Below are 21,064 nucleotides of genomic sequence, written 5' to 3'. Positions count from 1 at the left end.
AAATATCCTTGCTAACTTCCTAAACTTCTGAAGGGCCAGAACTGGTGATTTATGAACACTGCCAGAATCTGAGCGGTGGTGTTTTTCAGGGGATTCATTGGGAGGTATAACTTTTGAGGGTAATTACCATGTGTCAGAAAGATGCCTTAGCCCTCTTGACACGCTGTGCTCAATTTTATTTCAGAGGTCAAATGGCATGAGAATTATATGCGAAAGGCTAGCCTTTCAACATTTACAAGTAGAAAGTAAATGTGGTCACTGCTAAGCTTAATTCCAACTTTACGTGGTAGTCAATTAACCCTGTGTGTACTTTGCTGCAATAGGTCAGTTTTGTTCGACAAACATTGATTGTGTTCTCATTATGCTCCAGTGGAAGACACGTGAACATGTACACTCAGTACAGCAGGGTACCGCTCTGGAGTGTTACAGAAAGGTGTACGGAAGTACAAAGGAAGCCACTTGAGAGCCTGGGAAGTGGGAGGAGGTAGAGGGAGGGAAGGTGGAGTCCTTCTGAAGGAGGCCTTGCCCGAGCTGGGTCTAAACTGATCAATTAGGGAAGCGGACTTGGTTCAACGGATAGAGCATCTGCCAATCACATGGGAGGTCCAGGGTTCAAATCCAGAGCCTCCTGACCCGTGTGGAGCTGGCCCATGCACAGTGCTGATGTGTGCAAGGAGTGCCGTGCCACGCAGGGGTGTCCCTCATGTAGGGGAGCCCCCCACGCAAGGAGTGCGCCCCATAAGGAGAGCCGCCCTGCAGGAAAGAAAGTCTAGTCTGCCCAGGAATGGCGCCGCAAACACAGAGAGCTGACGCAGCAAGATGACGCAACAAAAAGAGAAAAATTCCTGGTGCCGCTGACAAGAATACAAGCGGAAACAGAAGAACACACAGTGAATGGACACAGAGAGCAGACAACTGGGGCGGGGGGGGGGGGGGGAGCGGAGAGAAATAAGTAATAAATCTTTAAATAAATAAATGAAAATAAAATAAATAAAAAGAAAATGATCAATGAATTTACCCAGGTAACACACAAAAGGGCAAAGGCAGCAAGCAGGAGGCCTGCCTTAGCACAGTGTGGGGTTACGATGGCCTCTTGGTTAGAGTGTGGTGGGCAAGGGGCAGTGGCCGCAGAAGAGGCTGAGAAGGTAAGGGGGAGACGTCTGTGTGACACGAGTGCCTTCCCTGATGGTAAATTCCGTCGTGAAATCTGCTCCTTCCCCACCTGAAGGATCTGGACACACAAGTGAACTCTTGAAAACTGTGTGACTTCAGGGCATTGACTTCAGGGCATTGGCCAGGCTGCCACATGACTTTCTACCTGGATCCTTGGCTCCCGGTTCTCTCTCCAATTGCAGAATTTTCGAGCTCGGATCTGCATCCCTTGCACAGGCAAGTAGGTTGTTTCTCCCAGATTCTAATATCTGTCTCATTAACTGAGATGGATCCATAACCCAGACACTCAACTGATGTTACAGAAGTCTTACTGCACACCCCAGCCCTCCAACCCCTACTCCTGTGATCAGACCTGCCCCAGAGCATGCTAGATTTTCTTATACCTTTCGAATTTGGTGATATGGCCCACAGCTTCTCCTCCTTGTTTCTCCATCCTAGTTATTTTTCCTTATTCTTCACCACAGCGAGCCTCCTCTGTTCAGCCGAGAACCTCCCGCCGTGTCTGCAGAGGTTAAGCTGTTTAGTTTGCCAGATTAGACTAAAGCGCTTCAGAATTGGAAAAGCCAATTTTTAGTTGTCCTGCTGTCTGTACTCTTTGCCCTCCCGCCTCTCCCTCCCTCTGTGCCCCCCAACTAAAACTTAGTTTTATGTCCCATCATGGGAATGGAAATTTTATAAAGTGGCATTTCCTAAAGGGTGCCTGGAGGATTGGTTAAGGGCTGCAGATGACACACTCACCCTTGGGGATTCATGATCATTATTAGCATATTAAAAAGGCCCTGAAAAAGTCCTGCGGTCCAGAAACCTGTCTAACTGGAGTTCAGCCTTTACAAAACAACAGCAACAACAAAAAACCCCACAACACTCCTCAACAACATCTATTTAAATCCCACTTGAAGCTCATGTTTAATGAAATATGGTTAGGGAATAGTGTTCAAAAGCATTCAGATTTTTTCCCAGTACTATTGACCTAGCAAACCCATCCTCAGGATTTGCTAGGACGGTGGCTGCAGAAACGGAAGAGAGTCTGGGCTGACCTTGCTGATTTTGTCAGCTCCACATTAATTCCCCTTTCTCCCGGTAACAGCCTCCAAAATTTCTTTTTAGAAAATGAAATTTACCAGGTGAAACTGCGGCTGACCCCACCGGGTGGATTCACGGGTGGATGTGCGACCCAGATCTGATCAGAGAGGACAGGGGATCGTGATGGCCACGTGATTGCTTGGGGATTGGTCACATGACTCAAAATAGACCAATGGGGTTCAGCTCCCGTTCTGTAGCACCACTGGGAGAGAGGCGCCCTCCCCGTGGTGGCGCTGAAGCCGGCGGGAGACAAGCTGGAAGCCGTCTTTACCATCGCTTAGGGGAGAGTCTGCCGGAGCATGTAGCCAAAATAAGGATGAACGGGCTCTGTTGGGGAGAGTTAGATTCCTGGTAAAGTCACTTGAGTGCCTCAGTCTAGGCATGCCTGTCGTGCCTGAGGTTTTCTACCCCGCCTCCCAGAATTTTCCATTTTCTTCAGCCAACACCTCCTGTCCCCCTTTTTCCCCTAATACAATATAAGTTGTAAAAGAGCCCCGGATGATCCATAAAAGCGACATGGTAGCCTTTCCGAAAATGTCCATCAATGTTACTGTGGTAGTTGGAGGTTTTTATGGACCCCAGAAAAATCACATCCTTAGAGCTAATCCGCTCCTGTGGGTGTGAACCTGCTGAAGGTGGGAACTTTTGATGAGATTACTTCAGTAGGGTGGTCGCTTCATCCTTACTGGACGCCTTTATACATGGGATGACTGTGGAGAGATGGACGGAGAGAAACCCACGGGAGCTGAGAGAGGAAGCCAGAAGCGGGAAGCTGTAGCAATGAAACCTGGGGAGAGGCGAGAGGCCAGAGATGCCCTTGGGCCTTGCCGTTAACAGAGGAGTCCAGGGTCACTGGCAGCTGGTCCTCAGGGAGAAAGTGTCACTCGATGGTGCCTTGATTTGGACATTTTCACAGCCTCAGAACTGTCATCTTGCAAGCAAATACATCGCCATTGTAAAAGCCAACCCATTTCTGGACTATTGCATTTCGGCAGCTAGCAAAAGGAAACAGTTACCTTCTTGTTGCACTTTCCTTTCCAAATGTCTCTTTGGTCCATACCCCTTGAAGAGAATCTCCTCAGAATGAATAATCTTTGTTCCAGGAAATGTGTGAGATTTTTACTAGACAAAATTTTGGACGATTCGGTTGTGACGAATTTCTCTCTCTCCATTACGATCACTGCTACTTGCCTATATTTTTGCTCTGGATTACTCTGAAGTGACACCACCAACCATAATTGGCAGCCAGGTCACTGACTTTGCCCATTGCCTCACATTGACGGCAAAGGTTCTAAAAATGATGACGATGGCATAAATAATAAATGGAGTCATCCTAAACAGAAGTGTCATTACCTCAGGCATTCAGATTCTCAGGTCAACAATCTTCTACGACTCTATTCCGGGCTTCCCTATGCCTTAATGGATAAGTGAATGTAAACCAAAGACCCCGGAAGGTACAACGAGGAGGGCAGAGGAAGGGTTGTGGAGAATTTGAATTCCTGGGATCTCGGTGGAGGAAGGTAACTGTGACCTTAAAATGACACTATGACCGTGGCACCCTCTTTTGCCTGTGCATTGACCTGGTTTAACCACCCGCAGATGGCTGAACCTCAGAGGACGCATTTGGAAAGTCAGGGAGAAATGGAAATTCATGCAAAGAGTTTTTTGGCTTTGTACGCATCCTTGTGTAGGTGGCATGGGCCAAAAACCTTGTCACAAAAAATTTCCTTTTGAAACGGATGACATTGACTCTCCTCTTTCCAAGTGGCCCCTGCCAGCCATTCTCCAGCAACCCCTCCCTCAATGGCGCCTGGCCGGGGCTCAGAAGTGGTGACAGTGCAAACGCCACTGTCGCGGGCCTGAGACCGACGGCTTTGGCTGTGCTCGCCTGGCCTGCCGCCACCATCCAAACCTTGGGTGAAAACCCAGCTTAGGATTCGGCAGGAAAATATGCATTTTTATCTCTGGTGGTTGTGCTTCTTCCTTCAGGAGCCCCCACGATTCTGCCTTCCCTGAACATGTGGCAGGAAAAGAGGCGTCATTTAGAGTTCTTGTCTTCTAACCGTAAGATAGAGGCTGTCAGAGGATTGACACTTCAGTTGGGGAATTTATGTGACTGATGAACAAGGTTCTGTATGTAATTCAGAAATATTATTTAATAAATAGGCGTTTATGTGTAGTATAAAATGCAATATGTAGAGAAACTTTTTAAATGTTCATTCTTTGCTTTCTTCCTATGTTATGTGATTTAAAGAAATATATGAAATGTGAACAGATAATACATATATATATAGTTTATTTCCTACTTTTTAAAAAAAAGATTTATTTTTTATTTATTTCTCTCCCCTTCCCCTCCTCCACCCTGTTGTCTGCTCTCTGTGTCCATTTGCTGTGTGTTCTTCTGTGTCCGCTTGTATTCTTGTCAGCGGCACTGGGAATCTGTGTCTCTTTTTGTTGCGTCATCTTGCTGCGTCAGCTCTCTATGTGTGCGGTGTCACTCCTGGGCAGGCTGCCCTTTTTTGCACGGGTGGCTCTCCTCACAGGGCGCACTCCTTGCGCATGGGGCTCCCCTACATGGGGGGACACCCCTGCATGGCACGGCACTCCTTGCACGCATCAGCACTGTGCATGGGCCAGCTCACCATGTGGGTCAGGAGGTCCTGGGTTTGAACCTTGGACCTCCCATGTGGTAGGTGGATGCTCTATCAGTTGAGCCAAATCCTCTTCCCAGATAATACATATTAAAATCCTCTTTTTAATACTGAGGGATACTCTAGGAAACAAGAAGTAAAGAATCAGTGTGGTGTGTTTTTGTTTGTTTGTTTTTTTAGCTCCATTTGTCTTGTTTTCTTTCCTATCACCAGAGTAAGACAGTAAAATGTAGGTATTTAGATATACAGGCTCTAGAATGAGTCCAAGCTCTATCAACTACTAGCTGCGAGACTTTGGACAATGTATTTAGCCTCAGTTTTCCCATCTATAAACGGGCTTAAAATAATATCTACCTCATAGGGTGGTGGTGAGGAGTAAATGAAAGTCGATATAAGATACATACTAAAGAGTCTGGCGTGGAATACCCACTGATAAAAACTTGCTCATCTCACATGATAAAAGTTTTGTTGAGCTAATCCATTTTTTATTTAGTGTTCATTTTATTTGTGCATTCGCTTTCTCAGAAACTAATCAGAAGTATGAAAGATGTCATTTTCATTCTGCTTGAAGTCAAGTATGCCTTTTCTTGTGATGTGCAATTTTGTGGATTGAATTGTGTTCCCCAAAAGACATGTTCAAGTCCTAATCCCCAGACCTATGAATTTAGGATAAATGCACGTCACAGGAAAAGGTGTCGAGGCACAAATAAATAAGGTGGTTGAAGAAAGTTGCCAGTTGGGGAAAGGATTCATACACATGGAAAAACAAACGCTCTGAGTTAAAAAAAAAAAAAAAAAAGTTGACTTTTTTTCTTTTTTTAGATAAAGAAATGTCCAGGTCATGCACGGCAAGAAAAACTTGCTTTGTAAGTCGGTTTCATAAAATTTCTGCAAAGCGCTGAAGGAATTTTGAGTCAGGATACACTTGTTCTAATAAAAATAAATTAATAAATTTATAATGTTCAGACACCTATATTCAAAGGCCACTGGGCATTTTAATAGTAGATAAGGAAAAACCATTTAACGTGGTTTCCACCCGCCTTTTCCTATTACCCTAGGCAGCTGTGGCCAGGCTGAGAAGTGGCACTATGGGGAAGCTGCAGGTGCTGGATAAAAGAGTGATACTGTCCACACTTTAGCTCTCTTAAAAGTAAGTACAGAATGGTACTGGGCGACAACTTAATTTTTTCACCTTTTTGTCCTACCCTTAGGAAAAGGTAATCAAATCAGTAACGTGTATAATTCTGTTCTACTTGCTTGGCATATATTATTTATCACATTAAGAGAGACGCTGGGACAACCCCACACAGGCATCGGCCTCATTTATGCTATTGGCCACGTTTCTATCCATGAAGTAACTTTGGAGTTGCAAAGTCTATTAATTGAATCCTTGCCCTTTCGAGGGTCAGAGAATCCTTGGAAAAGCCGATGAAAGTTATGGACTCTTTCTCCTCAAATTACATGTTGGCATGTCGCACGTTCTTAGCCTCCCTATAGGTACATGGATGTCATCTTCACACTCTGAGGATGGTCCCTCACAGGCATGTGTCTCCACACTGCAAAGCAGTGACTACAAGAGGGAGCAAGAGTTAAAGAAAACACCACCTCAGAACAGATTGGTAACCCCTCTATCGCGTCAACTCTTACCACTTGCCTTTTCGTTCAATCTCTGGTATTTTCTTACACAAGAACCATGCAGCTGCATTTGCAGCAGAATTCCATCTCCCACATCTCAAGCAGCCTTTAAAACGAGCCACTCTCCATTATCAGGAAAAGTGTTACTTGTTTCCTCCTTAGACATTTCAACTTCAGAGTCTACCACTTGTCTCTGCTCTGTTCAGCCCCATTCTTCCCTTGGTTCAAACCGACTTCTGTATCTGCTCCTCTGTCCTCAATAGCAGACTGAGCTCTACTTCCTTTCTCTATTATCATCTCTTTTCAACAGAGGGCCAGAGTTGGTCAGTCATTATTTGATGAAGTTAATTGAATTAACTTCTGCTGTAGTCAGCCCCCTTTCTGAGTAAAATAACTGGATCCTAAGCATTTACTCACTTTGCATTCCTGACATAATATGTCAAAGGATAGGATTGGATATAAATCTCTATGGTTGCTTAAAAACATTTCATAATTTTTAATGTATATATATAGGTATGTATGTGCATGCATGTGTGTGTAGGTATTACCTAGTCCCAGCAAGTTTCCAAGGTGCTGATACACCCTGAAAGAAATGCAAATACTCAAACACACTTTTTTCTTTTTGGTACATATTCAAACATACAGAATCTTTTTTATTCTCATCGAGGAAGGCTTGTCCTATACTACATCAACTAGAGGCCACTAGCAAATTATTTGTCTGTTTTCAAGTTATCAAATATCCTAACTCAAGTTTTAAAATAGTTCAGAAGTTGTGCCTTCTTCATATACCCTAATACCAGACACATGAAGATAAGATGCGGCATATGACTAGTTACACTGAGATGACATTTAGGAGAGAGTTTGTGGCTCTCCACCACACTAGCTTCACCAGGCAGGGGCTCATCTGTGTCCTCCTCACCCCCTCCCAGCGCCCCACAATGCACTTGGCACATGTACCTTTGTCGAGCAAATGGACGTTTCTAATGACTGATATATAGGATGGACATAAAGGTTGAAAATATTACTACTGGTTGGAAGGAATTTGGAATTGGAGATGGAGTGTTAGTGGGTGGAATCAAGGTAAAACGTTAGAAAATGAGCTCAAGAAAGAAATGGTGACTGAGAAAGGGGAAAAGATTATTAACCTGGAATTGTTTTTGAAGGTCATGGAACTAATAAGGGGTATGATGAGACAACGAGCAGGTAATGGAAATATTTCACATTCATTGTATTTTAAAATATATGATTTTTTCCCATGATATGTTTCATATCATCCACTGTTTAGATTAGCACACATTTTACTGAATGAAATCAATCTTCGACTGACTTGTGTGTTTTTAAACATCCAAAGAAGCCCCGGGCTGAGATGTTAGCTGAAGCCACTGAGTAAACATGCTGAGCAAAACTGACCTTGTATGCCAGTAAGCCCACATGTTCAATATCTCCCCTCATCTTCAAATCTCATTTTCTTTGTGAAATTTATCAATATTAATCCACAGTTGAAGATTTGCAACTTCAACTGACATTCCTCTATCAGTTAGGAATGTATTGGGCTGCAGGTATTGAAAGACCTGACCTAAAGAATACAACTAGATGTCCAGAGGGAGATGTTGCTGGCACTGATTCAAAGGCAGTGATACCATCAGGCACCCAGGCTTCTTACCACCTTCCACTCTATCACCTGTATTTGTGGCCTCCATCTTCATGGCTGCAAGATGGCTGCTGTAGCTCCAGTCATTATATCTACATTCAAGGTGGGGAAAAGTACGTGTGTGTATGAGGAGGGAGGAATGGGAGAAGGCCCTGCCAGCTGCTTCATTAGCATATACTAAAACTTTCCCAGAGCCTGAGCTGACTTTCATGCATATCTCATTGGCAGATGGTTTGACATGGTTCTCCTTAGATGGGAAAATGGGTGAATAAGTGATCATCTCACCTAAGACTGGCCGCCCTGCTGCTCCAAACAACATTTGGGTCCAAATGACAAAGAGAGAAGCAGGGAATGGAGATAAGATGGGCAAACAATTAAGTTTGCCATAGTGACAAAAGATGATGATGGGAACCAGGAGATTGGAAGAAAACACGATGAATTTCTACTTTTTTGGTGTTAAAAGCCCATCTTATTTTCCTATAATTGCCTTGAGTAGGTGTTCTTGCCTGCCTGCTTACCTCAGGAGAACATTTAGTGAATAATGACTAAAGTTATGTTTAACAGTTTATATAACAATGAGTCAGAAATGTCCTTTGCAATTTTTGCATATTTGAATTTTAAATTTTATTTAAAAACATTAAATGTATTAAAATTGTACATAAACTCACTGGTTTGCACATATACAGTTTTGGAATGAAATTCCTGCATTTTTATTATGGACAGAATTGAGAAAATGGCACTATTTTATATGTAAAAGTGCTCAGGGGAAAATTAAAATTTTTTCTTACCATACATAAGTCAGAGAAATGGGGAAGAAATGGGAATAAGGGAAATAGAAATTGTTTAGCTAGCATAGGCTGAGAAGGGGAATGAAAGTTAGACTGGCACTAACAAAGACTGCAGTGGGAGAAGAAAGGACAGAAATAAAAAATGAGTTTTGAAGCTTTTCTTATTTTTTTAATTAAACTTTTTATTATGGAAAATTCCGAGCATCTAAAAATGTAGAAAGACTATTGCAACAAACTTGCATTTATCCATCACCCAGCTTCGACAGTGATCAACACATGGCCAACTTAAGTTTCATCTACATGCCCCCCCTCACATACCCCCACCCGCATTATTTTGAAGCATACCCCAGGCATGAGATATGACATATCACGTCATCCTTGAGTATATGAAATGAAAAAAATCTTTAAATATGTAGTTATCTTTGGAATCAGCTGGAGCTGAGTTCAAATTCTAGTCCTACCAGTAAAAGCTCATGCACCTTGTCATTCATTCACACAAAGCCTGTATGTTGTCTCTGGGAACTCAGAAGCCAATGTACACACTAAATAATTCCAAAGAGAGATGGATGCAATGAAGGAAATAAACAGGGTGCTGGAACAGAGAATAACAGCGAGGTCTCCTTTAAACCAGGTAGTTGGGGAGGGATAAGTCCTTCTCCACTCTCCTCCGGTTTCCTTGTCTGTAAACTGGGGACTATATCACCTGCCCCCTATGGCTCTTGAGAATCGGCTCAGACATGGGAAAATGCTTTACAAAGTCCTGATGTGTGGCTGGCTCTCAAAAAGAGAAAGTTATGATGATGATGATCTCTTTGATCCCAGCCCAGCAAGACAGTCCCATGGAGACTGCGATGGTTCAGCCTGCTTCCTTCTGACCAAAGATGCTTTTAGGTATGCTGGGCTGACTATCATAACTTTAGACAAGCACTGGCTCAAAACTCTGTCGCTGTAGTTTTATTCCTCCACAAGTCAGCTTGTTCTAGAACTCAGCTGACTTGTGGAACTGCCTCAGGAAAATGAGTTAGATGAGTCTGTCTTATTTTCTTCTTTCTTCCCAACTTCATGGGAAGGAACGAGTGTGCATTCATGAAATTTTTATGTTAAAAAAAATACTCGTTTTTTGTAAGAGCGAGTATTTGAGGAAGGCCACTTAAAAATCTTATATTAAATTTATTTTGAAAAAATCTTTTTTTGAGATGGCGTTTTACGGCTTCCATTTTGGCAGATGCTTAATTCTAATCCAAACAAAGTGTTACTGGCAGTCTATCAAAAAAGCGGAAAAATTCAGGTTGTGGGAATGGTGACTTTTCTGGGGTTTAACGATCTTTTTCATAATATTTTAGCAGATCAACTTTCATTCATATTAAACGTAAGCTTTGATCCAAACTCCATGTCATGAAGCAACAAACAGGGAGAGAAAAAAATTCAATATAGTCATTCACTTCCTTTAGGTTTGGCTAAATGCAAGGACAATCAGTCGATGTTGACCCAACTGTGCCAGTGTATGGCTGAGTAAATGTGAAGAATACAGGGCTCTTTCTGGAGGAACCACTAACCAGCTTAGCCATCCCTCTCTCCTTAATCCTCCACTGGAACAATAAGAAGACTGAGGATGGGCCTGCTTTAGGAATTGCCTGTTTTCCGTTCCCCTGGCCTGTTCATGAGATCATGACTGCATGTACCTTCACCTCGTGCTTTTAGCCAATTCCCATTACTTGATGGGGATTGCCCCACCCACTGGCTCCTGGGCCCATCGGTGCTGTTGGCCCAGCCAAGCACGAATCTCTCCGCCAGGGCTTCGCTGCCCTTTCATCCACTTCTTAGCTTCCCAGACTACCAGCTTTCAATCTTTCAACCTCTTTTAAAGCCTCGTCCACTTTCCCCAGGTACCTGGTCCAGGGAACGACGTGCCTTCCCTCTTCCCTCCAGCCTCCTCCTAAGGTAGAAGAGACCTGACCCGAGCCTCCTCTATCTTCTCTGACTTTCTCTATCACCCAGACTGGCATCTCAGCCTTTTCTGACGTAGACCTTCATAGAATTACGTTGTCTCTACTCTTGCCCTGTGTCCACCTTGGTTCCTATTGGGTCCCCCAAACGTGTTGTGTACGTCCTTCCTTTTCTGTGAAATCAATTCCCCTGTGCTCTCTGCATTTTCAAATTCTTCCCACCTGCGCTAGTTTTCTATTGTTGCTGTGGCAAATTACCATAAACTTATTGGCTGGAAAACAACACGAATTTATTATCTTACATTCTGGAGGTCAAAAGTTGGGCATGGTTCCACTGGGCTAAAATCAGGGCGTGTGTAAGCTGCATTCCTTTGTTGGAGGCTATAGGGGGGTATCCATTTCATGATTATTTGGCTGTAGGCAGATTCTGTTCCTTGTGGCTGTAGGACTGAGATCACCGTTTCATTGCTAGCTATAAACTGAGGGCTGTTCCTAGCTGTAGGAGGCTGCTGTACCCTTCAGCTTGTGGCTTACTTCCTCTGTAACCACAGACTTAGTCCTTTTCACATCATGTCTCCCTGACCCACAATTTTTTTTTTCAAACTTTATTTTTAAAGAAGTTTTAGATTACAGAAAAGTTATATAAAAAATATAGGGTATTCCCATATACCCCACCGCCTCCCCTTCCCACATTTTCCCCTATTAATAACATCTTACATTAGTGTGGTACATTTGTTACAATTGGTGAACAAATATTGAAGCATTGTTAACTAACTATGGTCTGTAGTTTACATTATGGTTTATATTTACACCACATGATTTTATAGGTTTTAACAAAAGTATAATGGCCTGTATTTGTCATTGAAATATCACTTGGAACAATTCCCATGCCTTAAAAATACCCTATGTTCTAGCTATTCATCCCTCTCTTTCCCCTCAGAACCTCTGACAACCACTATCTTTACATCCATGTTATAAGTTCTTTTGTTACTATAATAATAATAAGTCTACTTTGGTCCATGGTTGCATTCCCACTTTATGTTTGTTCTTCCTCAATTTTGAGGATTTGGGGATGGTGATGACTATTCTGCTTTAGATTGAGAGGGGGTTTAGATCTTATGGGGCAGATGGAAAGAACTGTTTTGCTTGCAGTTGTAGATACTCTGTTTTTTGGGATAGGCTTGTCCATCATCATCATTTTGTTAGTTGTCCTGGGCAAGTCCAATGAACTGGAGAGTAGGTGTTGGCTGAAACTCTGCTGCAATTCAGGGCACAAACAGCACATGAACAGACCAAAGATTTAAGTCTCTGGGACATATATTTAATAGGTAGAGGGCAATTATAGGCTCAAATAACAGGGGTACAAGAATTACGTGTAGGGAAATTATAAAATGAATCTAACACTCTTATATTGGGGAAATAGGTTATTATATATTCCAAGGTAATGCCCACTGATGGGGTGCTAATATCATGGGCTTGTGTGCCTTGCCTATGGAGTTTGGATATCTCTAGAGCCCTCAGGAGCACCTGTGTTTGAGGCTTTGTTTACTGTGGCAATTAGTGAGATCTGCCTGAGATGTGCAAAAGCATAACCTCTGGATTGACCCTTGACTCACTTTGAAATCTTTTAGCTATAAAAACTCTTTTGTATTTGTTTCCCCATTTTGGCCATGGTCTTTTTTCCAAATGCATTGCTGGTTGGTGCTTGGTAATAATCCTTTAGTGCCAGGGAGGCTCATCCTCGGGAGTCATGTCCCATACAGGGGAGAAGGTAGTGAGTTTATTTCCTGAGTTTGGCTTAGAGAGAGGCCACATTTCAGAAATAAGGAGGTTTTCAGGAGGTAACTCTTAGGCAACAGATATTATTAGACTTATTAGGTTAAGTTTCAATTTTATACAAATAAGGTTTGTAAGTATAGCATTAATATTAAGGCCTTGGTGTATTGGTCTGTTTTCTATTATTAGGCACTTCTTATGTACTCCAGAGATTCTTGCTTTGAGAAAGTAGCCAGACTCTCCAGGATGGGAATTTAATGGTTTTTGGTTAATGTATGTGATCCACAACTTTTAAGCACTCACAGGATTAGACTGGGTCCATCTAGACAATTTTAAAGGCCAGATAATTAACAGCCTCAAACTTAATTTGACTTTGCAATCTTAGTTCACCTTTGCCACATAATGCAACACATTCACAGGGTCTGAAGATTAAGGCATGGATATTTTTAAAGGGCAGTTAGTCTGCCCACCACACATACTTACATATTTATAAATAAAATTTTTCTTATTAAAACAATTATAATACATAGTCACTGTAAAAAAAATAACAATATAGAAAAAGAAAACCATTTTGATTTCAACCACCCAGAGACAACCAAGATTAACAACTATATGTACTTTCATGCTTTTATGCATTTTCTTATTTACAAAAATGACTTCATTCTCAACACAGTTGTTTGTAAACCTGTTTTCACTTAATTGAATATATTGAAAATATTTTTCCATGTTATTAAAAATTCCTTTACAACATTAATTTTAGAGATCTATAGTATTCTATTGTTTGAAGTGCTGTAATTTGATTAGCCAATCTCCTTTATGGTTTTCATTTTTTTTATTGCTATAAAAATTGCTAAAATAAACATATATCAATCCTTTATCCATATAAGCCTGTGTCACCTTCCCTGTCCCTTTAGTTGACAGGGAGACTTCTTTATCTGAGTTTCTTTGATACTCAAAGAAGTCCCCTATGGACTGATACATTCATTCATTCATTCATTCATTCATCATTCAATATTCATCGAATGCCCACTCTGTTCATGGCATTCAGCTGGGCCTTAATCAAGGAGGCCTGTTTGCTGTTTTCTGTATCCCTCCTCTAGCTCTATGCTTACAATCATATAGAACTGATCTCTGATAATAATCAATAAACAGATGATGAATGAGTGAATGACTTTACCTCTTTCTTCACCTGAGTGAAGCCTATCTATAATCTTTTGCTCCTCTTCTCTGGTAGAAAGCATCCTCTTTTCATCCATCCTTTTAGGCTCTATGTCCTCCTTGTCTGCACTTATTTCTTTTCTTTGTCTTGTGCTCTTTCTCAATGGACTCTACTTTTTCTCTGGTTTTTGACCATTCACAGATCTTTCCAATATGGTGAATAGGAAAACAACATTCACCTGATGCCAATGTAACCTTTTTTTAAAAAAATTCAGAATTTATTTCAAATTAAAGAAATAAAGTAACAGACAAAAGACAACAAGTTATGGGAGCATTACTCTGAAAAAATTCCACACAGGCACTTTTATCTCATTGAATCCTAAAAATAAACTCAGTTGTTCCTCCAGTGTTCAGAAAGATACACAGATGAGCACAGACCAGTTAAATGACATGACCAAGGTCTCCTTATTAATGAAGAAATGAAGAAGAGAAAAAATGCTTAATCATATTCATAACTCCTAAACCCAAACCCCATATTCATTTTTTACCTTTAGCATTGATATAGTACCTTCTTTGCTACAAAAATATTACAATATTATTCTTAACTATAGTTTATGTTACATTAGTTATATTTCCCTATGTATCACCATATTCTTAACTCCTTGTAGTAGAATATTCCTGTATTTGTATTATCAACTACAGTCCTCATCTACTGCCAAATCATTGTTATACATTCTCTATATTATCCTCCAGTTGTCCTCCAACTAACTTACTTTTTTATTTTATTATTTTTTTAAAGATTTATTTTTTTATTTATTTCTCTCCCCTTCCCTCCCCCCACCCCCAGTTGTCTGTTAGCTGTGTCCATTCGCTGTGTGTTCTTCTGTGACTGCTTCTATCCTTATCAGCGGCACTGGGAATCTGTGTTTCTTTTTGTTGCGTCATCTTGCTGTGTCAGCTCTCTGTGTGTGCGGCGCCATTCTTGGGCAGGCTGCATTTTCTTTCGTGCTGGGCGGCTCTCCTTACTAGGAGCACTCTTTGCGCGTGGGGCTCCCCTACACGGGGGTGTCCCTGCGTGGCAGGGCACTCCTTGCGTGCATCAGCCCTGCACATGAGCCAGCTCCACATGGGTCAAGGAGGCCCGGGGTTTGAACCACGGACCTCTCTTGTGGTAGGCGGACGCCCTATCCATTGGGCCAAGTCTGCTTCCCCCAACTAACTTTAACCTCCCTAGACTACCCATTTCAGCCACAATCACATCCATAAATCAAGTGTTATTACACTCATTCTAATGTGCTATCATCAACCCCATCCATTACTACATATTTACAGTTGAACTTATTAAACATTCTATATACATCCAACAACAGCATCCCTTTCTCAACCCATATTCTGTTTCCTACCAACCTACACTCCATAGTCCAACTCCTTTAAGTCTACTCATTGTATTTAATTCATATTAGTGAGACCATGCAATATTTGTCCTTTTGTGTCTAGCTTATTTCACTCAACATAATGTCCTCCAGGTTCCTCCATTGCATGTCGGCTTCCCTAATTCATTTCTTCTTATAGCTGAATATTTATATATTTATATTTAGCTGTTCATCTGTTGACGGACACTTAGGTTGTTTCCATCTTTTAGCAATTGTGAATAATACCTCTGTGAACACTGGTGTACAAATATATCTGTTCACGTCCTTGCTTTCAGATCTTCTGAATATATTCTTAGTAGCAGACTGCCAGATTATATGGCAGATCTATATTTAGAGGAAGTGCTAAACTATCTTCCACAGAGGCTGCACCATTTTACACTCCCACCAACAGTGAGGGAATGTTCCTATTTCTCCATATCCTCTCCAGAAAGGATGATATAATCTTCAGTAATCATTGGAAATAATTTTCAATATCTTACTTTCCACATTTCTCCTGCTTTGACTTCTTATAGTCTAAATCTCCCCCTCATCATTCTATGGAGACCTTATTCCTGTAGGCCACACATGGCTTCTTTTTGCCTAGTCTGATCAGTTCCCACTCCATCCCTGCAGCTGAAAGAGCCTCGAAAAAACACAACCAGCTGACTTGTTTCCTTTGACTTCTTGACTATGACCCTCCTCACATAGACCCTTAATGCGATCTGTTGTCATATGGTGCTCTCCTTGCTATTCTCACTTGCTACTAGATGCTTCTCCACACCTTCTATCTCCAGAAACCTCTAACACCTCCTCTCCCATTTTTAATTTTAGCCGATGACTTAGATCCAATTTGCCTAAGAAAATAGGAACAAGAGAGAACAACTCCCAGAGACTCCCATCACCTTCTGCCCTTATAGATTATCCAAGCTCCTTTCTAAAGCCAGTCCTTCTACTGTGCATTGTTAAAATAAACACATATCAATCTAGGCAAGGCCAGCACTTCGGCAATCTCCCCTCCTCTGCTGGATCATTCCCATTGGTACATAGATATGCTGTTGTTTCTCTCAACTTAAAATAGGCAAATGAACAAATGAATATTCTCTTAACCTTACTTCTTCTGCCAGCCCCATTTCTCAGCATCCCTTGCAGCATAACTTCCTAAGAGAGTTAGCTAAACTTACCCTCTCCAGTTCCTCTACCCATTCTCTTCCCTCCTCTAGGCCAATGACACCATCGTGCAGTGAAATCTAATTGTCAATTCTCAGTCTCCATCTCAGCTGACTGAACATGGACACTGATTGAATGCTCTCTTTCTTGGAACGTGTTTTCCACTTGGTCTCCATCACACTATGCTCTCTTGGTTTTCCTCCTACCTGACTGATTGCCCTATGCAAGCTGGTCTTCTTTTCTGTCTCTTAAAGTGGGATTTCCCCAGGACTCAGTCCTTGGTCTCATTCTCTATTTATACTCACTCCTTAATGGTCACATCAAGTCTCCTGGCTTTAAATGCTACCCAGATGCCCTGACTGCCAAATGTGTAACTTTAACCAATCCTGCCTCCTTGAGTCCCAACTCAGATGTTCCACTATGTATTTGAAATCTTCATGTAATATGAATGTCAAACCTAACAACTTAAAACCAAGTTCCTGCTCACCTGAGTCTTTCCCATCTCACTTGATGGCAACATCAAGGCTAGATTTGAGTGACGCAGTGAGGCACTCAGATACCAAATTTAGTAAGGCACTAAAAACCCAGTATCAATATAAATATTTATTGACATCTTAAAAACATAAAAAAATCAGTGTATATCTTTGCCCAGATGATGTTTGACAAGGTTACCAAGTCCACTCAATAGGGAAAGAATAGTCTCTTCAGCAAATGGGAGAATTGGATATCAATATGCAAAAGAATGAAAGAGGCCCCCTATCTCACATCATATACAAAAATTAACTCAAAATGGATCAAAGATCTAAATATAAGAACCAGGAATATAAAGCTCATAGGAAAAATGTAGGGAAATGTGACAGTTTGAAGCTTCTTGTGGATCCCAGAAAAGATCATAATCTTGGAGCTAACCATTCCTGTAGGTATGGGACCCTTGGATTGGATTGGATTGGATTCAAATTGTAAGGCTTTTGATTGAATTTCTTCAGTGAGCCATGACCCAGGGTGGGTCTTGGTCCTCTTGTTGGAATTTTTTATAAACAAAGACAAACAGAAAAAAAGTTGGAGAGAAAGAGAAACCCTGAGAGGTTGAGAGGGAGGTCCAAGAGGCTGGAATCAGCAGAACACAGGCTCAGAAAGAGGCCCCTGAGAGTCTCAAAGAGAGGAGGTCTAGAAGAGAGGGGGGAAACAAGCCATGTGCCTGATCACCCACTGCTGAGTTTGGAGAGGAAGTAAGCTCGGAGAAGAAGGCAGAGACCCATTCCTGCGGATGCCTTCACGTGTCTTGCTGCATGTAAGGTGTCCAGGATCATCAGCAGCTGAACTTTGGGGAGATTGCATCTCTGATAGTGCATTGATTTGGATACTCTCATGGCCTCAGAATGTAAGCCTTTAACTTAATAAATTTCCATTATAAAGGCCAGCACACTTCTGGTACATTGCTTCCAGCAGCCTTTAGTTAACTAAAACGGGACCCTGTGTTAGGCAATGGCTTTTTTGACTTTCAACCCAAAGCACAAGCTACAAAAGAAAAAAATAGATGAATGGGACTTCGTCAAAATTAAAAACTTTTGTGCCTCAAGGGACCTTGTCATGAATGTGAAGAGATAACCTACTCAATGGGAGAAAATATTTGGAAGCCATCTACCTATCTGATACGGTTTAATATCCAGAATACATAAATAAATCTTACATTTTATGAGTGAAAAAGCAAACAGCCCAATTAAATAATGGGCAAAAGACTTGAACAGACATTTTTCCAAAGAGGATATACAAATGGCTCAAAAGCACATTAAAAGATGCTCAACATCATTCGCTTTCAGGGAAATGCAAATCAAAATCACAATGAGATACCATTTCATACTCACTAGAATGGGTATTATTAGAAAAACAGAAAATTACAAGTGTTGGAGACATAGGAACACTAATTCTTTGCTGGTAGGAATGTCAAATGGTGTAGCCACTGTGGAAGACACTGGCAGTTCCTCAGAAAGCTAAGTTGAGAATTACCTTATGACCCAGCAATTCCTCACTAGGTATATACCCCAAAGAATTGAAAGTAGGGACTTGAACAGATATTTTCACACCCACATTCACAACAGCATTATTCACAATTGCTGAAGATGGAAACAACTCAAGTGCCCATCAACTAATGAATGGATAAACAAAATGTGGTATATACATACAGTAGAATTTTATGCAGCTTTAGAAAGGGCTAAAGTTGCACGTTTAAATAGCTTAGTCAGGGGAGGCCTCATTGAGCTGGTGACTTACCAGCTAAGACTTGGAGAAGGAGGCGAGAGGGTGTTCCATAAAGTTATTTGGGAGAAGAGGGTTCCAGAAAGAGAAATGAGCCCATGCAAAAGCAGATTACTTTTACAGGCCTAGTTACCTGTCCATTTGAGTGCTACCTCCTGTGGGCAACAGGGTGTCTGTCCTCTTTGGTGTCTGACTCTGGCCTTTTTTCCCCAGGGCCTTTATGCCAGGGCTCAAGCTCTCCATCAGTAGATCCATCCTGGTTTCTCCCTCAACGGCTAAGGAGGTAGGGAGGTGACCCCCCACGTCCCTCAGAGTGAGACATCTACAAGACAAACAGTCCTTTCTCTTGCTAATATTGACCAGCTCTTATAACTCTGGTACATTGTTATGCTAACAGAGTCTTAACGAAGCCTGATAAGCTTGTGCCCTTTTAAACCTAATCAGTGTGCCCCCCCCACCCCCCTCCCCCCAGCCTGGCTTTAGGAAGTTAGGGTAAGCATCCACAAAAGAGCGTGAGAACTGGAGAAAGGTCTAGCCAGCCCCTCCATGCTGAAAAGGAATATTTATTGTGAAGCCTGTCATTGACTTACACAGTTGTTCTGCTACTTTCACAGGAATGACTTTTATTATAAACTCGACTTTTAGTACTCCCGGCCCGTGGATTTTTGTGAATTCGTGATTCCTTTCAATTTGGGTAAGTCTGATTTGCCCTCTACCTTTCACTATCCCAGTTGAGATGAAAAGGGCATTCCTAAGACCGGGAAGATCAGAGACAAAGGCAGTCCGAGTGGTGAGTAGTAAATACAGCCTTCTGAGGCTACCTGGATGAGATCAGCCCAGACCCTTCCCCGGAGCCAGGGGAGTGCAGGACTGAAACCAGTGTCAAGACTCAGCCCAAATTTCAATGAGAAGACAGAAGCAGCTCTTTTATTATAGCCCAACAGTTATGACAAATGAAGACAAAGCCAAGAAGAGATAATGAAAAATTTTGAATTATTGCCTTTGGATCTCATATTTCTGAGACTCTCGAATTAATATAGCAAAGCAAGTCTGAAGATAAAAAGCCAGAAGTTTTAGCAAATACATTATGTCTGGCAGAATGTCTACACTGAACGAACTCCAAGCCCGAATGGTAGATAGGATTTTGTATAAGAAGTGGCATGGATTTTTCTAGGAGGTCTTAAGTTGCTTAGCTCTTCATTTTAAGCCAAAATGTTGGACTGTTTCTTCACTTTTCCTATTGGTCTTTTTATTTATTTATTTTTTTCTTTATTTCTGGTTGAGCCACATTTACTTTCTGGAGGAGGCAGGGAGTTCTTCTACAGGTCTCGAGAATGTTAGGCATGGAAGAAAAATGAATTTAAGTCCAACCCTTTAGTAACAGAGTGCCTAGAAAATAGCATTTAAGTATTTATCTGGGCAAAAAGTTAAACTTGTGGAAGGGTTAGACATTATGTGACTTATGAAATATATGCAGTAGATGGAGAAATGCTCTAATTTTACATTTCAGTTGTTTCAAAGGCCAGTTTTAATCTGCACTAAATTCTGGATTTATTCTGTTTATTCATTGCTAAAAAATTAAGAATATTATTTTCTTTGCCATCTAAGTCTCATATACAAGTCATCACAATTATAGAGATAGCCATTTGTATATACAGTGTGACAACAAAATATTAAATACTGTTAAAAATATGAAATTATACTTTTGCTGGAGGATTTAGAATTTACATCCAGTAGACATGGAAGCATTCTTGATTTTGAAAGATATCTTCTTCCAGCTATGTTTTTATATACTGATATGTGGAGGAAATAAATTATTTCCATGTGTTTAAATGCCTTCCTCTTCATGTTTGTACTTTTATATAAAATAGTAAAATATAGTTGTTTATAATTATCTAATTTCTGAATGCTGTCATTAGCTCCCTGTTGGAAAACTACTTATTAGCATCAACACAATAAACAAGCATACTGAAGGCATGCAATCACTTGATACCTTGAAAGTAAAGTTAAGGCCATGACTGAGTTTTCCAAGACTATCTACTGAGTGAAGCTGGGGAGGAAAAAGGCACAATAGCTTTGTTTTGATGAAATATCCTTTCTTGTACCTAGTACTATGGTTATACAATAGATTAATTCAACACATACACAGGAGCTTGTAGCTCTTAAAGAAATTGTTCCATTGCTAAGTTCCCCAAAGAGACTTCTGCAGTAAATGCTGTCAAATATGTATTAAAAATAATGCATAAATCAATTCTAACCTTTAATAAGTCCTTTTAGGTGATGACAAACTCAAAGATATTTAGTCCCTGGTACTATACTCTTATTGGACTTGCAAAACAAACTAACATAAAAATTTTACTAAAATGAA

Source organism: Dasypus novemcinctus, chromosome 22 (assembly GCF_030445035.2).
Source record: "Dasypus novemcinctus isolate mDasNov1 chromosome 22, mDasNov1.1.hap2, whole genome shotgun sequence".
NCBI classification, from domain to species: Eukaryota; Metazoa; Chordata; class Mammalia; order Cingulata; family Dasypodidae; genus Dasypus; species Dasypus novemcinctus.
Note: the sequence above shows the minus strand (reverse complement) of the source record.